This window comes from Amblyomma americanum, chromosome 5 (genome assembly GCF_052857255.1).
Source record: "Amblyomma americanum isolate KBUSLIRL-KWMA chromosome 5, ASM5285725v1, whole genome shotgun sequence".
Classification (NCBI taxonomy): Eukaryota; Metazoa; Arthropoda; class Arachnida; order Ixodida; family Ixodidae; genus Amblyomma; species Amblyomma americanum.
Window position 1 is genome coordinate 9354018 of NC_135501.1, and position 8077 is coordinate 9362094.

Sequence of the window (8077 nt, forward strand, 5' to 3'; positions counted from 1 at the left end):
GAGAAAAAGTTTTGACGCATATCCCACGGACACTTGTAAAACCGATGTGTTCAGATTTAACTCGTTCCTGTCTAAAACAGCTTGTTTCGTTGTTTTATACAAGAATACATGCTTTTCGCGCAGTTATAGGAGAAAATTTTTGACTCGTATCACACACTTGTAAAACCGATGTGTTCAGATTAAGCTCGTTTCGGTCTAAAGGTCTAAAACAGCTTGTTTCGTTGTATTAAGCACGAATACATGCTTTTCGCGCAGTTAAAAGAGAAAAAAGTTTTGAGTCGTATCACACAGACACTTGTAAAACCGATAAGTTCAGATTTATTTCGTTTCGGTCTAAAACAGGTTGTTTCGTTGTTTTAAGCAAGAATACATGCTTTTCGCGCAGTTACAGGAGAAAACGTTTTGACTCGTATCACACAGACACTTGTAAAACCGATGTGTCCAGATTTAACTCGTTTTGGTGTAAAACAGCTTGTTTCGTTGTTTTAAGCAAGAATACATGCTTTTCGCGCAGGTACAGGAGAAAAAGTTTTGACACGTATCACATGGATACTTGTAAAATGATGTCTTCAGATTTATCTCGTTAAACAGCTTGTTTCGTTGTATTATGCACGAATACATGCTTTTCGCGCAGTTATAAGATAAAAAGTTTTGATAGGTATCACACGGACACTTGTAAAACCGATGTGTTCAGACTTAACTCGTTCCTGTCTAAAACAACTTGTTTCGTGGTTTTAAACAAGAATACATGCTTTTCGCGCAGTTATAGGAGAAAAAGTTTTGACTCGTATCACACACTTGTAAAACCGATGTGTTGAGATTAGCTCGTTTCGGTCTAAAGGTCTAAAACAGCTTGTTTCGTTGTATTAAGCACGAATACATGCTTTTCACGCAGTTACAAGAGAACAAAGTTTTGAGTCGTATCACACACACTTGTAAAACCTATATGTTCAGATTTAATTCGTTTCGGTCTAAAACAGGTTGTTTCGTTGTTTTAAGCAAGAATACATGCTTTTCGCGCAGTTACAGGAGAAAAAGTTTTGACTCGTATCACACAGACACTTGTAAAACCGATGTGTTTAGATTTAACTCGTTTCGGTCTGAAACAGCTTGTTTCGTTGTTTTAAGCAATAATACATGCTTTTCGCGCACGTACAGGAGAAAAAGTTTTGACGCGTATCACATGGACACTTGTAAAACCGATCTGTTCAGATTTAGCTCGTTTCGGTCTAAAACAGCTTGTTTCGTTGTTTTAAGCAAGAATACATGCTTTTCGCGCAGTTACAGGAGAAAACGTTTTGACGCGTATCAAATGGAACCTTGTAAAACCGATGTCTTCAGATTTAGCTCGTTTCGGGCTAAAACAACTTGTTTCGTTGTATTAAGCACGAATACATGCTTTTCGCGCAGTTAGAGAAAGAGTTTTGATAGGTATCACACGGACACTTTTAAAACCGATGTGTTCAGATTTAGCTCGTTTCGGTCTAAAACAGCTTGTTTCGTTGTTTTAAGCAAGAATACATGCTTTTCGCGCAGTTACAGGAGAAAAAGTTTTGACGCGTATAGCGTGGACACTTGTAAAACCGATGTGTTCAGATTTAACTCGTTCCGGTCTAAAACAGCTTGTTTCGTTGTTTTAAACATGAATACATGCTTTTCGCGCAGTTATAGGAGAAAAAGTTTTGACTCGTATCACACAGACACTTGTAAAACCGATGTGTTCAGATTTAACACGTTTCGGTCTAAAACAGGTTGTTTCGTTGTTTTAAGCAAGAATACAACCTTCTCGCGCAGTTACAGGACAAAAAGTTTTGACTCGTATCACACAGACACTTGTAAAACCGATGTGTTCAGATTTAACTTGTTTTGGTTTAAAACAGCTTGTTTCGTTGTTTTAAGCAAGAATACATGCTTTTCGCGCAGGTACAGGAGAAAAAGATTTGACGCGTATCACATGGACACTTGTAAAACCGATGTCTTCAGATTTAGCTCGTTTCGGTCTAAAACAGCTTGTTTCGTTGTTTTAAGCAAGAATACATGCTTTTCGCGCAGTTATAGGAGAAAACGATTTGACGCGTATCACACGGACACTTGTAAAACCGATGTGTTCAGATTAAGCTCGTTTCGGTCTAAAGGTCTAAAACAGCTTGTTTCGTTGTATTAAGCACGAATACATGCATTTCGCGCAGTTACAAGAGAAAAAGTTTTTACGCATATCACATGGACACTTGTAAAACCGATGTGTTCAGATTTAACTCGTTCCTGTCCAAAACAGCTTGTTTCGTTGTTTTAAACAAGATTACATGCTTTTCGCGCAGTTATAGGAGAAAACGTTTTGACTCGTATCACACACTTGTAAAAGCGATGTGTTCAGATTAAGCTCGTTTCAGTCTAAAGGTCTAAAACAGCTTGTTTCGTTGTATTAAACACGAATACATGCTTTTCGCGCAGTTACAAGAGAAAAACGTTTTGAGTCGTATCACACAGACACTTGTAAAACCTATATGTTCAGATTTAATTCGTTTCGGTCTAAAACAGCTTGTTTCGTTGCATTAAGCACGAATACATGCTTTTCGCGCAGCTATAAGATAAAAAGTTTTGATAGCTATCACACGGACACTTGTAAAACTGATGTGTTCAGATCTAGCTCGTTTCGTTCTAAAACAGCTTGTTTCGTTGTTTTAAGCAAGAATACAGGCTTTACGCGCAGTTATAACAGAAAAAGTTTTGACGAGTATCACACGCACACTTGTAAAACCGATGTGTTCAGATTTAGCTCGTTTCGGTCTAAAACAGCTTGTTTCGTTGTTTTAAGCAAGAATACATGTTTTTCGCGCAGTTACAGGAGAAAAAGTTTTGACGCGTATCAAATGGAACCTTGTAAAACCGATGTCTTCAGATTTAGCTCGTTTCGGTCTAAAACAGCTTGTTTCGTTGTATTAAGCACGAATACATGCTTTTCGCGCAGTTAGAGAAAGAGTTTTGATAGGTATCACACGGACACTTTTAAAACCGATGTGTTCAGATTTAGCTCGTTTCGGTCTAAAACAGCTTGTTTCGTTGTTTTAAGCAAGAATACATGCTTTTCGCGCAGTTACAGGAGAAAAAGTTTTGACGCGTATAGCGTGGACACTTGTAAAACCGATGTGTTCAGATTTAACTCGTTCCGGTGTAAAACAGCTTGTTTCGTTGTTTTAAACATGAATACATGCTTTTCGCGCAGTTATAGGATAAAAAGTTTTGACTCGTATCACACAGACACTTGTAAAACCTATATGTTCAGATTTAATTCGTTTCGGTCTAAAACAGGTTGTTTCGTTGTTTTAAGCAAGAATACATGCTTTTCGCGCAGTTACAGGAGAAAAAGTTTTGACTCGTATCACACAGACACTTGTAAAACCGATGTGTTTAGATTTAACTCGTTTCGGTCTGAAACAGCTTGTTTCGTTGTTTTAAGCAATAATACATGCTTTTCGCGCACGTACAGGAGAAAAAGTTTTGACGCGTATCACATGGACACTTGTAAAACCGATCTGTTCAGATTTAGCTCGTTTCGGTCTAAAACAGCTTGTTTCGTTGTTTTAAGCAAGAATACATGCTTTTCGCGCAGTTACAGGAGAAAGCGTTTTGACGCGTATCAAATGGAACCTTGTAAAACCGATGTCTTCAGATTTAGCTCGTTTCGGGCTAAAACAACTTGTTTCGTTGTATTAAGCACGAATACATGCTTTTCGCGCAGTTAGAGAAAGTTTTGATAGGTATCACACGGACACTTTTAAAACCGATGTGTTCAGATTTAGCTCGTTTCGGTCTAAAACAGCTTGTTTCGTTGTTTTAAGCAAGAATACATGCTTTTCGCGCAGTTACAGGAGAAAAAGTTTTGACGCGTATAGCGTGGACACTTGTAAAACCGATGTGTTCAGATTTAACTCGTTCCGGTCTAAAACAGCTTGTTTCGTTGTTTTAAACATGAATACATGCTTTTCGCGCAGTTATAGGAGAAAAAGTTTTGACTCGTATCACACGGACACTTGTAAAACCGATGTGTTCAGATTAAGCTCGTTTCGGTCTAAAGGTCTAAAACAGCTTGTTTCGTTGTATTAAGCACGAATACATGCATTTCGCGCAGTTACAAGAGAAAAAGTTTTTACGCATATCACATGGACACTTGTAAAACCGATGTGTTCAGATTTAACTCGTTCCTGTCCAAAACAGCTTGTTTCGTTGTTTTAAACAAGATTACATGCTTTTCGCGCAGTTATAGGAGAAAACGTTTTGACTCGTATCACACACTTGTAAAAGCGATGTGTTCAGATTAAGCTCGTTTCAGTCTAAAGGTCTAAAACAGCTTGTTTCGTTGTATTAAGCACGAATACATGCTTTTCGCGCAGTTACAAGAGAAAAAAGTTTTGAGTCGTATCACACAGACACTTGTAAAACCTATATGTTCAGATTTAATTCGTTTCGGTCTAAAACAGCTTGTTTCGTTGCATTAAGCACGAATACATGCTTTTCGCGCAGCTATAAGATAAAAAGTTTTGATAGGTATCACACGGACAGTTGTAAAACCGATGTGTTCAGATCTAGCTCGTTTCGTTCTAAAACAGCTTGTTTCGTTGTTTTAAGCAAGAATACAGGCTTTACGCGCAGTTATAACAGAAAAAGTTTTGACGAGTATCACACGCACACTTGTAAAACCGATGTGTTCAGATTTAGCTCGTTTCGGCCTAAAACAGCTTGTTTCGTTGTTTTAAGCAAGAATACATGCTTTTCGCGCAGTTACAGGAGAAAAAGTTTTGACGCGTATCAAATGGAACCTTGTAAAACCGATGTCTTCAGATTTAGCTCGTTTCGGTCTAAAACAGCTTGTTTCGTTGTATTAAGCACGAATACATGCTTTTCGCGCAGTTATAAGAGAAAAAGTTTTGATAGGTATCACACGGACACTTTTAAAACCGATGTGTTCAGATTTAGCTCGTTTCGGTCTAAAACAGCTTGTTTCGTTGTTTTAAGCAAGAATACATGCTTTTCGCGCAGTTACAGGAGAAAAAGTTTTGACGCGTACAGCGTGGACACTTGTAAAACCGATGTGCTCAGATTTAACTCGTTCCGGTCTAAAACAGCTTGTTTCGTTGTTTTAAACATGAATACATGCTTTTCGCGCAGTTATAGGAGAAAAAGTTTTGACTCGTATCACACAGACACTTGTAAAACCGATGTGTTCAGATTTAACTCGTTTCGGTCTAAAACAGGTTGTTTCGTTGTTTTAAGCAAGAATACATCCTTCTCGCGCAGTTACAGGACAAAAAGTTTTGACTCGTATCACACAGACACTTGTAAAACCGATGTGTTCAGATTTAACTTGTTTTGGTTTAAAACAGCTTGTTTCGTTGTTTTAAGCAAGAATACATGCTTTTCGCGCAGTTATAGGAGAAAAAGTTTTGACGCTAATCACACGGACACTTGTAAAACGGATGTGTTCAGATTTAACTCGTTTCGGTCTTAAACAGCTTGTTTCGTTGTATTAAGCAAGAATACATGCTTTTCGCGCAGTTACAAGCGAAAACGTTTTGACGCGTATCACATGGACACTTGTAAACCGATATGTTCAGATTTAGCTCGTTTCAGGCTAAAACACCGTGTTTCGTTGTTTTAAACACGAATACATGCTTTTCGTGCAGTTATAGGAGAAAATGTTTTGACGCGTATCACATGAACACTTGTAAAACCGATGTGTTCAGATTTAGCTCGTTTCGGTCTAAAACAGCTTGTTTCGTTGTGTTAAGCAAGAATGCATGCTTTTCGCGCAGTTATAGGAGAAAAAAGTTTTGAGTCCTATCACACAGACACTTGTAAAACCGATGTGTTCAGATTTAATTCGTTTCGGTCTAAAACAGGTTGTTTCGTTGTTTTAAGCAAGAATACATGCTTTTCGCGCAGGTACAGGAGAAAAAGTTTTGACGCGTATCACATGGACACTTGTAAAACCGATGTCTTCAGATTTAGCTCGTTTCGGTCTAAAACAGCTTGTTTCGTTGTAATAAGCACGAATACATGCTTTTCGTGCAGTTATAAGATAAAAAGTTTTGATAGGTATCACATGGACACTTGTAAAACCGATGTGTTCAGATTAAGCTCGTTTCGGTCTAAAGGTCTAAAACAGCTTGTTTCGTTGTATTAAGAACGAATACATGCTTTTCGCGCAGTTAAAAGAGAAAAAAGTTTTGAGTCGTATCACACAGACACTTGTAAAACCGATAAGTTCAGATTTAATTCGTTTCGGTCTAAAACAGGTTGTTTCGTTGTTTTAAGCAATACATGCTTTTCGCGCAGTTACAGGAGAAAACGTTTTGACTCGTATCACACAGACACTTGTAAAACCGATGTGTCCAGATTTAACTCGTTTTGGTGTAAACAGCTTGTTTCGTTGTTTTAAGCAAGAATACATGCTTTTCGCACAGGTACAGGAGAAAAAGTTTTCACGCGTATCACATGGACACTTGTAAAATGATGTCTTCAGATTTAGCTCGTTAAACAGCTTGTTTCGTTGTATTAAGCACGAATACATGCTTTTCGCGCAGTTATAAGATAAAAAGTTTTGATAGGTATCACACGGACACTTGTAAAACCGATGTGTTCAGACTTAACTCGTTCCTGTCTAAAACAACTTGTTTCGTGGTTTTAAACAAGAATACATGCTTTTCGCGCAGTTATAGGAGAAAAAGTTTTGACTCGTATCACACACTTGTAAAACCGATGTGTTCAGATTAAGCTCGTTTCGGTCTAAAGGTCTAAAACAGCTTGTTTCGTTGTACTAAGCACGAATACATGCTTTTCACGCAGTTACAAGAGAAAAAAGTTTTGAGTCGTATCACACAGACACTTGTAACACCGATATGTTCAGATTTAATTCGTTTCGGTTAAAACAGGTTGTTTCGTTGTTTTAAGCAAGAATACATGCTTTTCGCGCAGTTACAGGAGAAAAAGTTTTGACGTATCACACAGACACTTGTAAAACCGATGTGTTCAGATTTAACTCGTTTCGGTCTAAAACAGCTTGTTTCGTTGTTTTAAGCAAGAATACATGCTTTTCGCGCAGGTACAGGAGAAAAAGTTTTGACGCGTATCACATGGACACTTGTAAAACCGATGTCTTCAGATTTAGCTCGTTTCGGTCTAAAACAGCTTGTTTCGTTGTATTAAGCACGAATACATGCTTTTCGCGCAGTTATAAAAGAGAAAGGTTTGACGCGTATCACAAGGACACTTGTAAAAACCGATGTGTCCAGATTTAGCTCGTTTCGGTCTAAAACAGCTTGTCTCTCTGTATTAAGCACGAATACATGCTTTTCGCGCAGTTTTTAGAGAAAAAGTTTTGACGCTTATCACATGAACACTTGTAAAACCGATGTGTTCATTCTAGAGGCCCGCGTACTATGCGATGTCAGTCCATGTTAAAAAAACCCAGGTGGTCGAAATTTCCGGAGCCCTTCACTACAGTGTCTCTCTTAGCCTGAGTCGCTTTGGGACGTTAAACCCCCATAAACCAAAACACGATGTGTTCAGATCTAGCCCGTTTCGCTCTAGAACAGCTTGTCTCTCTGTATTAAGCACGAATACATGCTTTTCCCGCAGTTCTGAGAAAGAGTTTTGACGCGTATCACACGAACACTTGTAAAACTGATGTGTTCAGATCTAGCTCTTCTCGCTCTTAAACAGCTTGTCTCATATTAGGGATGAATGCATGCTTTTCGCGCAGTTCTGAGATTAAGTTTTGTCGCAAATCACACGAACTCACTTCGAACCGATGTGTTCAAATCTGGCTCGTTTCGCTTTAAAACAACTTGCCCTGTTGTATTAAGCATAAACACATTTCTTGCGCAGTTCTGAGAAAAAGTTTTGACGCGTATCACACCACTACCTCTTGCTGGGCTGGTTGGTGTAACATTGTGTAACAAGATAAAAAACAGCGCTAATTTTGACACAAACCACACAAAGACCAGACAGGCTTGTATCACACGAGCACCTGTAAGACCGATGTGTTTAGATCTAGCTCGTTTCGCTCTTAAACAGCTTC